The sequence below is a fragment of the Heterodontus francisci genome, chromosome 9, assembly GCF_036365525.1.
Source record: "Heterodontus francisci isolate sHetFra1 chromosome 9, sHetFra1.hap1, whole genome shotgun sequence".
In the NCBI taxonomy this organism is placed as follows: Eukaryota; Metazoa; Chordata; class Chondrichthyes; order Heterodontiformes; family Heterodontidae; genus Heterodontus; species Heterodontus francisci.
In genome coordinates, this window is record NC_090379.1 from 27417572 (window position 1) to 27434434 (window position 16863).

The following is a 16863-nucleotide window of genomic DNA, read 5'->3' on the forward strand; positions in this document are numbered from 1 at the left end:
AACATGATTTTCCCTTAACAAATCAGTCCTAGCTTTCCTTAATTAATCCACACTTGTCCAAGTTACTGTTAATTTTTTCCCAGATTAGTGTTTCTAAAAGCTTCCCACCCCCGAGGATAAACCACCTGGCCTGTAGTTGTTGGCTTTATCCTCACACTTTTGCTCAAAAAACATTGTAACAGTTTCAATTCTCCAGACTTCTGGCACCATCCCTGTATCTAGGGAAGATTGGAAGATTATGACCAGCCTTTCTGCAATTTCTACCTTTACTTCTGTTACGCATACAAGAAATTGCAATGGTGAAAAATTATGGACTAAAACAGAAGAGTTATAAAAATTGACTTTGTCTTTTTTTTTAAAAATGGACCTTTGGATTAAAAAGTGACCAAGATGCTCCAAAATGTCTGCCAAAGGTTAAATGACTTGGCCTTTGTATATTCAAACCATCTAACAGGGACAAAGGAATACCTTCAAAGCTAAGAGGTGCCAATTGCACTCATCCTACACCCATCCTGAATATTCCCATACTGAATGGTTCTTCTGAAACAAGGAAGGTGTTAAGTGGAAACATCAGAACCAGATTATTCTCATTCTGGGCCATTGTGTGATCACCATGGGGGAAAGACCAAAGCGTCTCCTACCCAAAGATGATGTGACAAACCTTTTACCTTAAAAGGGCAGCCCTCGAAGAGAGAGAGAGAGAGAGACAACCAGAAATAAGCATCCAAGAAATTTGTGTCCAGCTAAAGGGGCTGAAAAATCCAGCAGCCAGAAGGGATGTGCCCAGCTGTAGAATTTTATATCTACACTTATACAGCAATGAATGAGAAGTGATACACTATCTTCAACTGAACTTACAACCAAGATGGAAACCTACAAACACCTCAGGCCTGCAACCATCAAGAACTTTACTTCCGAGAGAATTCAACAGGTTTACTGTGACCCCCAAAACCTACCTCCCACTTACCATCGCTAACCCCTTTTCCTCTCTATCTGTCTCTTGTGTGTGTGTGTGTGCGCGCGCGCGCGCGCAAGCAAATGCATGAGTGGATGCAATTGCGTCAATTTCAGGTTAAGGCATATTGATCAATAAATAATTTGTTTTCTATTTTAAACCTATGAGAAAACCTGTCACTGTCTGTTTATTTGACAAATAAAACACAAAGGGGTTAATCCCTAATAACAAACCACACTCAGGTGGGAGTGGAGCAGTGGGAACCACCCAAACTCCTTACCAATTCCCTCAACATTCTGGGATACATCCCATCTAATCCTGGTGACTTACCAACTTTATGTACAGCCAGCCTTAATAATATCTCCTCTTAATCAATTTTATATTCAATCAATATTTTAGCCCATCCAGTATCACAATACCTCCTCTTTCATTATGAATTTGGCAGCATCTTCTTGGTAATTAGTACCTAATCCATGCCCTCTGCCTCCATGTGTAGAGTTCTTTTTTGGGCCCTATTTAGCTCCACCCCTCTTATTCTTCTTTTGGGCCTCCTTATCTCGAGGGACAATGGATACGCGCCTGGAGGTGGTCAGTGGTTTGTGAAGCAGCGCCTGGCTATAAAGGCCAATTCTAGAGTGACAGGCTTTTCCACAGGTGCTGCAGAGAAATTTGTTTGTCGGGGCTGTTGCACAGTTGGCTCTCCCCTTGCGCCTCTGTCTTTTTTCCTGGCAACTACTAAGTCTCTTCGACTCGCCACATTTTAGCCCCGTCTTTGTGGCTGCCCGCCAGCTCTGGCGAACGCTGGCAACTGACTCCCACGACTTGTGATCAATGTCACAGGATTTCATGTCGCGTTTGCAGACGTCTTTATAGCGGAGACATAGACGGCCGGTGGGTCTGATACCAGTGGCGAGCTCGCTGTACAATGTGTCTTTGGGGATCCTGCCATCTTCCATGCGGCTCACATGGCCAAGCCTTTTATTATTTATATGCCTATAGAAGACTTTTGGATTCTCTTTTATGTTAGCTGCCAGTCTTTTCTCATGCTCTCGCTTTGCTTCTCTTATTTGCTCGCTTCATTCTATCTGTATATTTTCCTAGTAAACAGCAAGATTCAATGTTCACTAATTAACTAACAGAGGTATCCTACATGGCTCCATCGCTCTGCTAAGGGGAACAGAGTAAAGACAGATCTAGTAGCCCATAACGAGGCATCAATGAGATACTGTGGGCCATGAAAAGTGGCAGATTTGTATCCTTGTGGCCTGACACACCCCTCACTCCTACATCATATCAAGCCAGGAGACCAGCCATAGTGTATCCGTCTTTCGGATGAGATATTAAATCGAGGCCCCATCTCTTCTCTCAGGTGGGCATAAAACATCCTGTAACACTTCAAAGAAGAGTAAAGGAGTTCTCCCAGTGTAAGGTGAATACTTACCATTTGCGTGGTTGGGTACAATTACAACAACATTCAAGAAGCTCAAACACCATCCAGGAAAGCAGACCAGTTGATTGGCCCTCCAGGACTCAATATCCACCCTCTTTGCCACTGTGCACTGTGGATGCAGTATGCATTACCTACAGGATGTACGATAACATCTCACCAAGCTTACTTTGATGGCACCTGTCTTGTACTGCCAAGAAGATAAGAACAGAAATGTTGAGGGACAATTATGGCTTCCAAGTTCCCCTCTTTGTCATGCAACATTCTGATTTGGGCATATATCATATTTCCTTATTGTTGCCTGGTCAGTACTTTGGAATTCTTTGTTACGATCAGGTGAAGAGGGGCCACCAGGCTCCCCTCTTGTCCTCCTCCTTGTTTGACTGCAACAGGGTTTATTCTTTTTAAAGAACAGTGGTTATGCCGACCACCTCAGTGAGTGTTTTACCTTTTTCTTTTATTGCGATTATAAAAGAACCAATCGGACAGGTTTTCTTGAGTTTAAACAAGAAAGACATGAGTTGATCTTTGAGACAGTTGAGCAGAGGGTTTTCTTCCCTGGGTCTTTGTCTTGGATTTAGCAGCCAGAGAGAGAAGCCTCTTTTGGCTTCTGCACAGATTGGCGTGACTCCCGTCTGTGACAAAACTCCCAGTTTTACACAGCCTGGTGGCGGACTGTTATGGTCAGGTGAGGAGGGGTCAAAGGTCTTCCTTCTTTTCCCTCCTTGTTTGACCACAACAGGTTTAATTCTTTCTTAAAGTGGATGTACTGGCCAATTCAGTAGGTTTTTGATTACTTACTTGCTATGATCATAACAAGAACCAATTGGACAGATTTTCTTGAGTTAACAAAGAAAGAGGTTAACTTTATTGTACCTAAACCGAAATAATAAAAATAATAAACAACATGCCAACTTTCACTCTCACACACACACTAGTGGTTTACACACACAAATAGGTTACAGAATGGTGAAAGGTAGTTTGGTTGAGTTAGAGTTCATAAAAAAAGGGGGTATACAGTCTATGGTGTTTGGTTATTTGGCTGGCTTCTGGCTGAATTCAGTCGTCCTGAGGCTTTTAGTTTGAAGAGATTGTTAACTGGTTTGGTGGGTCTCTTGGCGACTGCAGATGATTTCCTGCAACGGGTTTTCTGATTGTAGCCAGAGTATGCAAAGGTGGTCAGTCAACAAGCAGGACTTGAAAGCTTTCGAGCTGGATTGGGGAGAGAGAGAGAGAGAGAGACCCCCACTTAGGGTCTGCTTATGTCAGAGTCCAGTTGCTTTTCCTCTGCTGCAGAGAAAAAAACAGCTTAAAAGCACTGCTGGTGAGGGGCTTGCCACATGACAGTAACTCAGTCATTCAAACATAGCAGTTAGCAGTATTTCTCTGCTTGCTGAGAGAACAGGTAGTTCCTTTAAACTTCCTGGGTCTTGGTTCTTGCTGGGATATTAGCAGACATTTTGTCTCTTTCCTCACAGTCCTTTGCAAATTAGGATACAGTATAGCAAACTAAGTGATCATCTTAAGCTGAAAGGATGACTTTGCTGGCAGCTTGTCTTTTAAATCTTCTAAAAAATACAAATTCAGATCTTCAGTCAGTGGATTAAAGAAAATTATTATTCAAGAAAGCACATTGGAGCAACAGGGACTGTCATATGGTTTTCTCAATTCCCTTTGTTTTTATTGAGGTCCAAAGTCTAAAGCCCAAAACCTCTCTCAGGGGTTATTGTTATTGTTTGTACCCTGGAAGGACGTCTCCACTCATGAATGCCTCAAGTTGGCTTTGAATGTCTTGCTAATGAAAGCAATCTCAGGTCGTTCAATCACTAGGGCAAGCTATTATGTTGGGTAAAGGCTAATCAGACATGCATCTTCCTTTGATGTCTTGGAATGTGAAAGGTGTTCAAATGCCAATGCTAGCAGCCATTTTTAGCTGGTGGCAAAACCTTTGTAAAAGTTGAATGTAATATTACAGCTTTCCTTTTTTTAAGTTTAATGTAGGTTTCCAGTCGATGAATTATAAAATCCTCCTTTGCCATAGCAGGTTTTCTTGACATTTACCTAACACCATTGGCTGCATGCATACCACAAGGATTGCAATGTTTCAAGGAGCCTCCTTACCACCTCAGAGCACCTAGGGGTAGGCAATAAATGTGGCTTAGCCAGCATTATCCATATCTCAAGAATAAATATTTTAAAAATGAACTAATCTGGGCTTCATTCATTTCTTGGCTCACTGATACTTTATACTGTTCTTTAAAACCTAGCTCTTCAGTCAAGTTTTTAACTATCTGTCCAAATATCTCCTTATGTAGCTCAGTGTCAAAGTTTGCTTGATGACACTCCTGTGCAGTGCCTTAAGATGTTTTACTGCATGAAAGATGCTATATGAATGCAAATTGTTGTTGTCATGCTTTGAATAAAATCTTCCTCATACACAGATCCCAAGGTGTTCATAAAAGAAATACAATATATGCAGAAAGGAAAGCAAACTAGTTATGTATAAGAAGGCAAGAGGGAGAATAGGGTGCATCCATGTTTTATTACAGGAAAAGGTAATTATGGAAGAAAGTATTTTCAAGGTAAAACTACTTCTCTGTATTTATTTAAAGGAGTGACATTAGAGCAAATGATTTGTCAGGATGTGGTGATTTTCATCCAGCACAACTATGACCATCCCCAGTTTTTTTTCCTTTGCTGGCAATTTAATTTTCATCATCAGTTTAATTTCAGTGCTGTTGGGCCTATTTCAACTTTTCCAAGCGTGAAGCTGGCTTCCAACTAGTTATTGTAACAGTTGCTTATACAGTTGCCAAGAGCTCAGCTCACACTGTTCAAAATTTGTCTGAATTAAGGTGTTACAGAGTACATGTAAAAATTAAGGAGAATCAAAGTTTTTTGTTGCAAGAAATTAATTGTAGATATACTGAGGATTGAACCCAAATGAAAATAAAAATCACCACCTAAACATTTGAACAATACTGATCAATTTTTATGTAAAATAATCTGGAAGCCATCTCCGAGAGTAATTGGTGTGCTGGCTTTAAGAGCACTTGTTACAGTAAATGCTGGTCACAACATGTTCCGCGAGCTTGCCAGTGGTAATTCAAATTCTAATTTAAACCATGCCAATGTGCTGATTGCTCTTCCACTACACAACTAGCTGAAATTTGCTTCTATCTTAGGTTGGTTGAGAGAGAATGTAAGAAAAATCAGAGCAATAAAAGCTCTGTAAGCAGTAAGCCTGCTTCGTCCACACTCCATGCATACCTTTGGAAATTGGGATATTTCCATAGGAATAAAGAAGGCTATGAGGAGAGTTAATAGAAGTGTGAAATTATGAAGAAATTCTTTCAGTCAAGAGAGAAAGACTATCTCCTCTGGTTTTGGAGTTGGTGAATTCAGGATTATCACTGAGAGAGTGTGGAGAGATGTTAGTAGAAATTTCTCTATGCAGAGGTTGGAGCATGAAATGTTTTATGGTGGAGTGGTTGAGATAGATGCTTTTGGATAGGTTTGAAGCAGAGGAAGGTGCAGGGCTATGAGGAGAGCGCCAGGTAGTAGGATTAGTTTTGGATTGTTTTAGCAAAGAGCTGGCACACCCAACGAGGGGCTGAATGGCCTCCAGTACTATAAACCTCAGTGGTAATTATTGGTAATGGTGAGGGATTTCTCTCCCATAAAATCTGCTGATCCCCTACTTTAGGAAACGGTGCAGGTAATTTTTACCTTCAACACATAAGCAGTAAACTGGCAAAGTGGATTCATTATAGAAGGTGCCCAATTTTCATTTCGGGTTCTATAACAGCCTGATGATTTGCTCCACCAGTTTACTGCCAAAGCAGTGCAGATGTAAATGACTCCCATTGATTTCCTTCCCTGAATAAAGATCAAGCAATCCTACTGAATAAAAATCTCTTTAAACCTTAATCTTGCTTTTCAAGAGACAACGATCCAGAATTAAATACCTTTTTCTGGGAGATTTTTGCACATAGTAGCATTTGTACAGCAGGTTTAAATGGAAAATGTCCCACTGCACTTTCTAAAAAGATCAGTTTTCATGTAGCCCAGGAGTCATTTGAACAAGACCTTTCTCCTTGCTCGAGTGATTTAAATTATGAGAGCGATCATAGAGTGGTTCCGTTGCAAACTAATCCAATTTGTCTGAAGTGGAGCAGTCTGGCCCTGGGAAAGAACATTGCAAGCTGGTAATGCACATTTCTCAAACCATAGCACTAGTTCCCAGGGCTAGATGTCCTCACTGCAGTGCATAGACCAATATCAAGTTGATTCCATGGTGCTTGCAGTGGAGCTAACCCCCCATAAAACACGATAACCACCCCGCACCCTGTCCCCCACTCCACCACCCCTGACTTCCCGCTTTGTAAATGTCAGTTATATTTTTGCAAATCCGGGAGCAATAAAATGTCCTCTACTACCTAGCAACCCACAATGAAATTCTCCTTACGATCAGTCGTTGCTCTGCAAGTTAAATAGAGTATATGAGCACTGAGTTCAAGCTCGCACATATGTGTAATTGTATATCTAAATACATTTTGTGAATGAGTGGACTTTCCATACCATTTTCTGTAACAGCCTTTTTTTCATACCTACTTACATTATCTATCTATATATATTCAACCTTTTTCTTCTGCTTTCACCTGATTGAATCATTCTTGACATGTCATAGAGTTATACAGCACAGAAACAGGCCCTTTGGCCCATGTGATTCAATACCAGGAGGGCTCTCAGCCCTGACTCCAAGGCCAATTCTTTTTCAATCTACATAAACTTAAGACGTTAGAATACTGCCGGCCATTTTTTGAAGAGATTTTGTTTTTGATACGTAGTTTTTATTGTTTTATTTTGCTACCAGATATGATGATTTTAGGTAAATAATGTGTAGAGAGTGTGCTTTGTTGCCTGTTATGCTGAAATAATCAGATTGGTGACTGCATGGCCCTGCCCTGAAAATAAATTAGTCACACCGTGGTAGTTATTTCTAAATAAAAGTGGGTTTGCATTTTATTATTTTAGGTTGAAACTTGTGTATCTTGGTGAAGTTTCTCCACTTGTACCTCACTGTGTTCACTGAGGCTACAGTGTTAGGGAGGGGCATATTCTGTGACTTCTCCCATCTTACGAGTGCTTCCATACCCCTGCTTTGAGGCTTACGGAATGCCCTCCTAAATGCTTACACACCATGAACCACCTGTGCTACCCAAGCTTCCAAATCTTGGGATCATGGTCCCCATTTCATCCTATCTACATAAGTTTAGTCCTACATGATTAATAAAACCCATTTTGGTCATTGTGATGCAATTGCATACAAAACACGACATTTTGCACTCTAAGTTTTCCAGAATCCAGCAGATGTTTAAAACATAACTGTTCCTTTCCACAGAGAGATAGACTGGGTGTGAAGGTTTGATTTCGTCAACACACTGTCAGTTGTCTGATACATCACTTGGGTTGTAGAAAAAGAGACAGACTCTTTCCCATATCTCCTTTATTTATCCTTTTTCTCCCTTGAACCAATTTTCAATCCCTGATGTTTGCTACTTAATCTCATTTAGAAAAACAGTCAGTAAGACATGTCTTGAATTTAAACTGCAAATAAAAGCACAAGCAGTTTTTAAAAAAAACACTCGTCCAATTAAAGCAAACTGTTTTGAAACATCAACTTGGATTTCTGCCAGACATTTTCAAGGCTTCAAGGCTGAAGCTTATCTCTTACAAAACAATCTATTCAGTGCCTTTTCACAATTGCAAAACTAACTTTTAAATAAAAATAAAAAAACTAAATCAGCATCTTTAATTTAAAATGTAATTCAGTTTTCAATTATTTTCCAATTCTGAAAGTGCATAATCTTAAATGGAAATAAACACACTTTCATGCGACTTAGTTCAAAATCAAAACATGCCTCACATTTCTCACAAAAGTAAACTCATGTACACATACATAGAGAGGACAAGTAACAAACTTAAACCATTCTGTATACTACTAACATTAAAGATGAGACTACAAATGTTTCAATGACTTTTAGTCTGTGCACAGAACAGTAAAGCTGACACACAGCGTAGTTTTTTTTTTAATCAAACCTCCAAACAAAAGAAGTACTGTCATTTGAATTCTCATACACCGGGCTGGATTTAATGGGCCCTCCCCGAGGTGGGGTTGGAGGCAAGGGGGGCATGGAGAATCGCGACAGCTGGTGGGAGGCGGAGGACCCGTCGCCAAATGATCTTACTGGGAGCGGGACAACACTCCCTGCAGGCTTAGGGCAGGGGTCTCTCTGTGGGCAATCTGTGCCCCTGGAGGACCCTTGCTGGAAAATACTTTACCCCCCCGAGACACCCTCCCCCTGTTATGCACCATCCCCTCACCAGGACCTTGCAGACTGGCCCAGACGACCCTGCCTCACTTACCTGAGGTCCAGGGTTCCAGTGCTGGGCCTGTGTCCAAGGGCTCTGCAGTACCAGCAGTGGCCACTGCTCCTGGTGGCATGCTGATACTGCTGAGCTGTCAGCCCTGTGAGTGGCCAGCAGCACTTCGAGGCAGGATCATTGTATTTAAAGGAACGGGGATCCTGGCTCATGAAACTTAGATTTAAAAAGATGGAACACTCTGCGGGGGGTGGGGGGTGGGCTTTTCCTCACCTTTGCGGGCCAGCGCCAGGAGCCCTGCTTCTCTCATTCTCTTTTCCCTTCCCCCCTCCACTCTGGGAGTAGGGGACACAGATCGAAACTTTTGCGCAAAGGATGCAGGGGGAATACGAAGAAGCACTTTTTTATGCAGCGGGTGGTAATGACGTGGAACTTGCTGCCCAAAGGATGGTGGAAGTGGAGATGATCAGTGACTTCAAGAGGAAGTTAGATGGCCACCTGAGACTTGCAGGACTATGGGGATCGAGCCATGGAGTGGGACTGACTGCATAGTTCCATGGAGAGCTGGCATGGGCTCGATGGACAGAATGGCCTCCTTATGTGCTGTAAGTAAATGACTCTTTGACTCTCTCCCCCCCCCCACCCCGTTTCTCCCCTCTCTGTCTCTCAGTCTCTATCTCTCCCCCCCACTGTCTGTCCATCTCCCTGTCTCCCTCTCCTCCCCCTCTCTCTCTCCACCCCCCATGTCTCCAGTGTTCCCCGCTCAGCATTCCCAGCTCTGTGTTCCTCACTTTCTGCTCAATATTCCCGGTTCCCCGCTCAGTGTTCCCTGCTCCCTGCACAGTGTTCCCTGCTTTCTCTGTCCACCCCTATCTTTCCCCCACTCTCTGTCTCTCCCCACTCTCTTCCTCTCCCTCCCTCCCTCTCTCCCCTCTTCCTTTCTATCTCTCCCCCCCTCCACTCTCTCTTTTACACACCCACAGTTGCAGAGAGTTGCAGGTCAATTCTTTTAAAAAAGATCGCTGTCAGTTTCACAGCTGACAGCTGCTGACATCGGGAACAGCCATTTCCCAACAGACTCGGGGTTTTCCAGCGACCTTTTTAAAAAAAAAAGTCAGAACGTACCAGAAAACTCTGAGTCTGTTGGGAAATGGCTGTTCCTGATGTCAGCAGCTGTCAGCTGTGAAACTGACAGCGTAATAGTTTAAAAGCCGGTCTGACAATGGGAAATTTCTCATCTCTAGTCATGGTGAGGATGAGGAACGGCCCTGGGAACGTTGCCATCCGCGGGACGGATGGAAACCTTTGGTGGGCCAGATCCTGGCCTGCAGGCCATATGTTGGACAACCCTGGATTAGAGATATGCTGCTGTTGTAACAAAGCAGTTGTACACTGGTTACAGAGCTCCAAATCTCGGACCCACTGTTAAGCCAGAAGGTTCCTTGCCTTTTGACTTTTAACTTTTTCTGATCTACCTACTTAAAGTAAACTCTGTGACTTCCCTATGTGGCTTCTGATTGCCTGCATTCAGGCATCCAACCATTAAGTCCTGCATTTCATAGATGGGTAGCTAATCTAACATTTTCTCAAAAGACCTGCTTGGCGTCATGGGCAACATAGTTATACTCTATCTATTCTCTCATAAGTCCCTTTGATCACTGATGGATCCATTAGGGTCCTCACACTCCAATAAATTCACAACCTAGTCACATCCGATCTGGAGTGCCACTGTAATCACGAGTCAATCCCAGAGGGTTTAACTCCTTCCTCACAACAGGATTGGATGTGACAAAAGTTCAGTTGTGAAGCTACTTAATGAGACAAAGTCACAACAAGTTTATTAAGTTTCATGCAAACTATGGCAATAAACATGGCAGTGATTTACGCATAGCATATACTTCCCGTATTAGTCCTGGATGGGGAGCGCACATCTTCACTTGCAGCTTTTGGTCTTCAAACTTTTCTCTTTGTTTTTCTCTCTCTCTCACTCTTGCCTTTTCTCTTTGTTTTCTTGTTTCTGGTTCTCTCCACTGTGCAGACCCAACCGGTCGGTCCTCTTTTATCCTGGCTCTTATCCAATTAACCCCTCCCAGTGCCCAATCATGTTTATCCCCGTGGCTATCATGCCCTGTGCATGCCTTTCTTGACCAGGTATTTGTTCATGTGGCTGTTACCAACCTTACATAATTACATTATGTCTTTCATTATAACATTCTTCACTCCTTCTCAAGGTCTACATTCTGTTCCTTCTTATCAACTTGAGAGAGAGCTGCTAGACAGTTCTCAGCCAGCTCTTCAAGAACTTTTAGCTCCAGCTGCAGTGGGCTTATTACTGTTTGACAGGATTTCCCACAGTCTCTCTGTCTTGCCATCTTTTATACTATGCCCCATTTTTCAACTATATTATATTACAAGAGTTCTTTGGCAGGGTTAAATATTAAGAATCATACAATAGGATGACAAATATTGACGTTGCAGCTAAAAGAAGAACAACACTGTATTGTGGCTGTAAACAATAGAACAGCCTATGATAGCAAACAATTAAATGAATAATCTTGAACAGGAACACCGTAACAAATGTGGTTTTACGGGTGGTATTGTGTTAGGGTCTGAAGTTCTGTTAATAGATGATTAATACCTGGTAGTTCAAGATAATAGGTTGAATAAGTGTTGGGTGTTAATTAGTTAATTGTATTCAAGTGTGTATATATAAAGAAGAGCCAGCCAGCACTGTCTGGGGGTGTTGTTTGGAGAGTGGAAATAAGCTCTGTGATAAGCAATAAATAATCTGCACCAAAGCATCCTAGTCTCAGTGTCTTCTTCACAAACAGGCTTAGAAATTTCTCTGACATTGGTAGCAGAGGATGGTTGCCTGAAAGTGAAGATTGGCGACTAAGATTTGTTTTCAGACAGGAGATTAGAATTGGAGTTTTGCTTTGCGAAAGCTGTATTTGGAGTTTTTTTTTTGAAGAAAGCTGACTGAAACCAAGTGTAAGGTGTCGGGATATGATTTTCTACTGCTGTTTTGTGAAGTTGATTATATGGATATGAGTTATGTCTTTACCAAAAGGAAGCAAAGAATGGCTCTTGCACTTTCACTTCCCACCAGAAGCAAGATCAGGGGCAAAGTGTTTTCAGAGCTAGAGGCTCATCATTTGGATGATGAGGAAGATGTGGACAAACACTTGACAAATGTGGATAAAATTTATATGAAAAATGACCTATTAAGTGCCTATGAGGCGTGATCAGACTTTGATAAATTTAGAAAATTGGATTGTTCTTCCACAGACGAATATATTATGGAGTTTAACCGACTATATGCAAGGTTTCTGCGATCCTCCTTGGAAATTCCTAGATCAGTACTAGCCTTCAAATTGTTGGATTGTGCTAGGATGTCGAACATGGATAGGCTCTTGGTATTAACCGGAGTTAGATTCAATGAAAAAGATATGCTGTTTGATCAGATGTCTGACGCCCTAAAAAGATTTTTGGGAAAACGTTCCTTTCCAGCTGCTTTCATGGCACAGATGGGCTCTTTAGCGGTGACACCGAAGGAGGAGCATACAATGTTAGCAACATTTCGAGGCCGTTCAAGTATGGGGCCCAGACGTCAGTACGAAAGGCGAAACACACACAAAATGAATAAGGATAGAGACCCTTTTGGCAGCTATAACAGACAGCAGGAATTGAGTAATTATGGCAGAAGGATGAAGCCCAAGAATAAGCAAGGGGTGGTCAACAGGTGTTTCCGATGTGACTCAAAGTATCACTATGCGTTGCATTGTCCAAAAAGGAATAACAGGATCTTTGAAATGACACATGACGTGAATGGTGCGGAAGGTAAGGATGACGCTGCTGATCAATCAGAAGGTATTGTACTGGTCACGAGAAGCTTCAGTCCGGTAATAAGTGTCCTAGTCGCAGATATGTTCAATTGCGCAGTAGTAGACAGTGGATGTACGTCCGCAGTATGTGGAGTGGACTGGTTAAGGTGTTACATGGATTCTTTAAGTAAGGAAGACTGAAATAAGGTCAAAGAATACAATAGTTCTACTTGTTTTAGGTTTTGGGGTGATAACCTGTTGAAATAACTAAAAAGAGTGGTAATTCTGTGTAAAATAGCAAGGGTAAACCATTTTATTAGTACGGATGTAGTATCCAGTGACATACCTTTGCTGTTAAGTAAACCGTTTATGAAAAAGGCTTTGATGAAATTGGATGTGGAACATGATAAGGTGGTTGTCTTTGGGAAATCTGTAGCTTTGCGGTTTACACGGTCAGGACATTATTGTATTCCTTTAGCATGACCTAATATCTCTGAGCAGGATGTTAAAGAAGTATTAATGGCACCTGGGGGCAGGGATTTAAAGGAGAAAAGGCAAAATATTTCAAAACTACGTCGACAGTTTGTACATCCATCTTGTCAGGTTGAAGATGTTGTTAAAAGCTGCAGGAGTAACAGATGATTATACTAAACTTATTGACGATATCAGTTGAAAATGTGATATCTGTTTTAAAAAAAAAATACAGGAGGATGCCATTGTGACCCATAGTGAGGCTCCCATTAGCAAGGGACTTTAATGAAACTGTACCGATGGACTTAAAGGTATGGGATAAAGAAAAAAACATTTTTATTCTATACTTTATAGACATGGTGACTAGCTTTGGTCTGTTGACGGTAATTTATAGTAAAGGCAAAAAAGTAATAGTGGACAAGATAATGGAAAGGTGGATAGGAACAGGACTGGGAGCACTGGCTTTCTAACTGACAATAGTGGAGAATTTGCCAATGATGAGTTCAGGAATATGTGTGAAAATATGAATATTGTAGCAATGCACGCGGCAGCAGAAAGTCCTTTTACTAACGAGATTTGTGAGAAAAATCATGCAGTGACTGACGAAATGCTCTGAAAAATTTTAGCAGACCAGCCAAATTGTAAATTAACGACTGCTCTGCTCTGGTATGGGCAGTACATGTGAAAAACACATTTCAAATGGTTGGGGGTTACAGTCCCTATCAATTAGCTTATGGCAGGAATCCAAAAATACCTTCGGTAATGTGGGATCATGCCCCGGCTTTAGAGGGGACTATAATTACTTCATTTTTTGCGGAACGTTTGAATGCCATACATGCAGGGAGAAGAGAGCAGCTTCTTCTTGGAAAGTCTACATCAAACCAGTGGGAGTCATTCAGAAAGGAAATAGTGAGGGTTCAGGTCCAACATGTTCCCGTAAAGGTGAAGGGTAGGACCAACAAATCAAGGGAATCCTGGATGCCAAGGGATATAGAGGATTAGATAAAGGAAAAAAGGAGGCTTATGGCAGATTCAGAGTGCTGGAAACAGCGGAGGCCCTAGAGGAGTATAGAAAGTTTGGGGAAGTACTTAAATATAAAGTAATTGGGAGAGTGAAGAGAAGACATGAAAAATCACTGGCAGACAAGATAAAGGAAAATCCCAAGTCATTTTATAAGGGAAAGAGGATAACCAGGGAAAAAGTGAGGCACATTAGGGATCAAAGATGCAATCTGTGTGTGGAGTCGGAGGGCATAGGTGAGGTTTTGAATGATTACTTTTCGTCTGTGTTCACTATGGAGAGGGGTGATGTAGGTGTAGTGATCGGGGAGGGGGATTGTGATATATTTGATCAATTAGCGTTGAAAATGAGGAAGTATTATCTTTATTAGCGGGCTTAAATGTGGATAAATCCCCACGCCCAGATGAGATGTATCCCAGGCTGTTATGTGAGGCAAGGGAGGAGATAGCAGGGGCTCTGATGCAAATTTTCAAATCCTCTCTGGCCACAGAAGAGGTACCAGAAGACAGCGAATGTGGTACCATTATTCAAGAAGAGTAGCAGGGATAAACCTGGTAATTATAGGCCTGTGAGTCTAACATCAATGGTAGGGAAATTATTGGAAAAAATTCTGAGGGACAGGATTAATCTCCACTTGGAGAGGCAGGGATTAATCAGGGATAGTCAGCATAGCTTTGTTGGGGGAGATCATGTCTAATAAATTTGATTGAATTTTTCGAGGAGATGATTAGATGTGTAGATGAGGGTAAAGCAGTTGATGTGTTCTACATGGACTTCAGTAAGGCTTTTGATAAGGTCCCGCATGGGAAATTGGTTAAGAAGGTAAGAGCCCATGGGATCCAGGGTAATTTGGTAAATTGGATCCAAAATTGGCTTAGTGGCAGGAGGCAGAGGGTAATGGTGGATGGTGGTTTTTGCGTATGGAGGACTGTGAACAGTGGGGTACCACAGGGATCGGTGCTGGGACCCTTACTGTTTGTAATGTACATTAATGATTTAGACATGAATATAGTAGGTATGATCAGTAAGTTCGCAGATGATACGAAAATTAGTGGTGTTGTAAATAGTGAGGAGAAAAGCCTTAGATGACAGGACGATATAGATGGGCAGAGCAGTGTCAGATGGAGTTTAATCCTGAAGTGTGAAATGATGCATTTTGGGAGGGCTAACAAGGCAAGGGAATATACAATGGATGGTAGGACCCTAGGAAGTACAGTGGGTCAGAGGGACCTTGGGGTGCTTGTCCATAGATCACTGAAGGCAGCAGTACAGATTGATAAGGTGGTTAGGAAGGCATATGGGATACTTGCCTTTATTAGCATAGGCATAGAACATAAGAGCAGGGAGGTTATATTAGAGCTGTATAAAACGCTAGTTAGGCCACAGCTGAAGTACTGTGTACAGTTCTGGTCACCGCATTATAGGAGGGATGTGATTACACTGGAGAGGGTGCAGAGGAGATTCAGCAGGATGTTGCCTGGGCTGGAGCATTTCAGCTATGAAATGAGACTGGATAGGCTGGGGTTATTTTCCTTGGAGCGGAGAAGGCTGAGGGGGGACCTGATTGAGGTATACAAAGTTATGAGAGGCATTGATAGGAAGGAACTTTTTCCCTTCGCGGAGGGGTCACTAACTAGGGGGCATAGATTTAGGGTAAGGGGCAGGAGGTTTAGAGGGGAGTTGAGGAAAAATCTTTTCATCCAGAGGGTGGCTAGAATCTGGAACACACTGCCTGGAGGGGTGGTAGAGGCAGGAACTGTCACAACATTTAAGAAGTATTTAGATGAGCACTTGAAACATCATAGCATACAAGGCTACGGGCCAAGTGCTGGAAAATGGTATTAGATTGTATGGGTGCTTGATGGTCAGCACGGGTGCATTGGACCGAAGGGCCTGTTTGTGTGCTGTAAATTTCTATGACTCTAAGAGCATTTATTAAGGTGGAGGTTTCAGAAAAAATTAGGAGAGCTTTGAGGTATTGGATCAGGCCATCAGAAAAGAATTTTGATATCAGGATATTGTGTATTACAAAAGAGAAAGGCAGAAAGAATGGAGAGGCCCAGGCAAAATTATAGGCACTGATGGCAAAACGGTGATTTTGCAACATGGCAACCAAACAGTTCGAGTATATTCCTCGTGACTTATTGGCACTGATTATACATTGATAGTCTGAACAAATGATGGACATTGACGATGCACCATGTACTTCGCATGCACATATGTCGGATCTTTGCGAGCAACAGATTGTGGCAGATAATGGGCTGACTGAGAGGGGACCAAGTGATCTTGAAGATCCAGATAAGGCCATTTGTCCCAAAGGTCAACTGCTGAAAATTGAGACTAGTGACATATATGCCAGAAGAGAGTATTAAATGGAGGGAAGCCACCATTATAGGAAGGGCAGGAAAGGCCACCGGGAAATACAAACATTGACTGTGCAAGATAAGGGAAGGATATCAGACTTATAGATTGGCAGAAGGAAGTGAAAATGTGGAAGGCCAGAAAACACAGTATTAGTTCAGACAGTGGGCCTCAAGATGATCATAGTCCAAGGAAAAGGAAAAACTTGTGAAAGGAAGTCTGGTTGAAGGAGGGACAGGTTGAGTAGTAGTAGTCCAGAAAGGGATAGGAAATCTAGTAGGGGACGTGGTTTCACTCTAGCAAGGACCAGAGAGCAGGCGAGGAGCACCATAACAAGTAGGAGCCCTTATGATAGAGAAGCTGTAGTGGCTACTAACAAGTTAGATGGTAAGTTGAT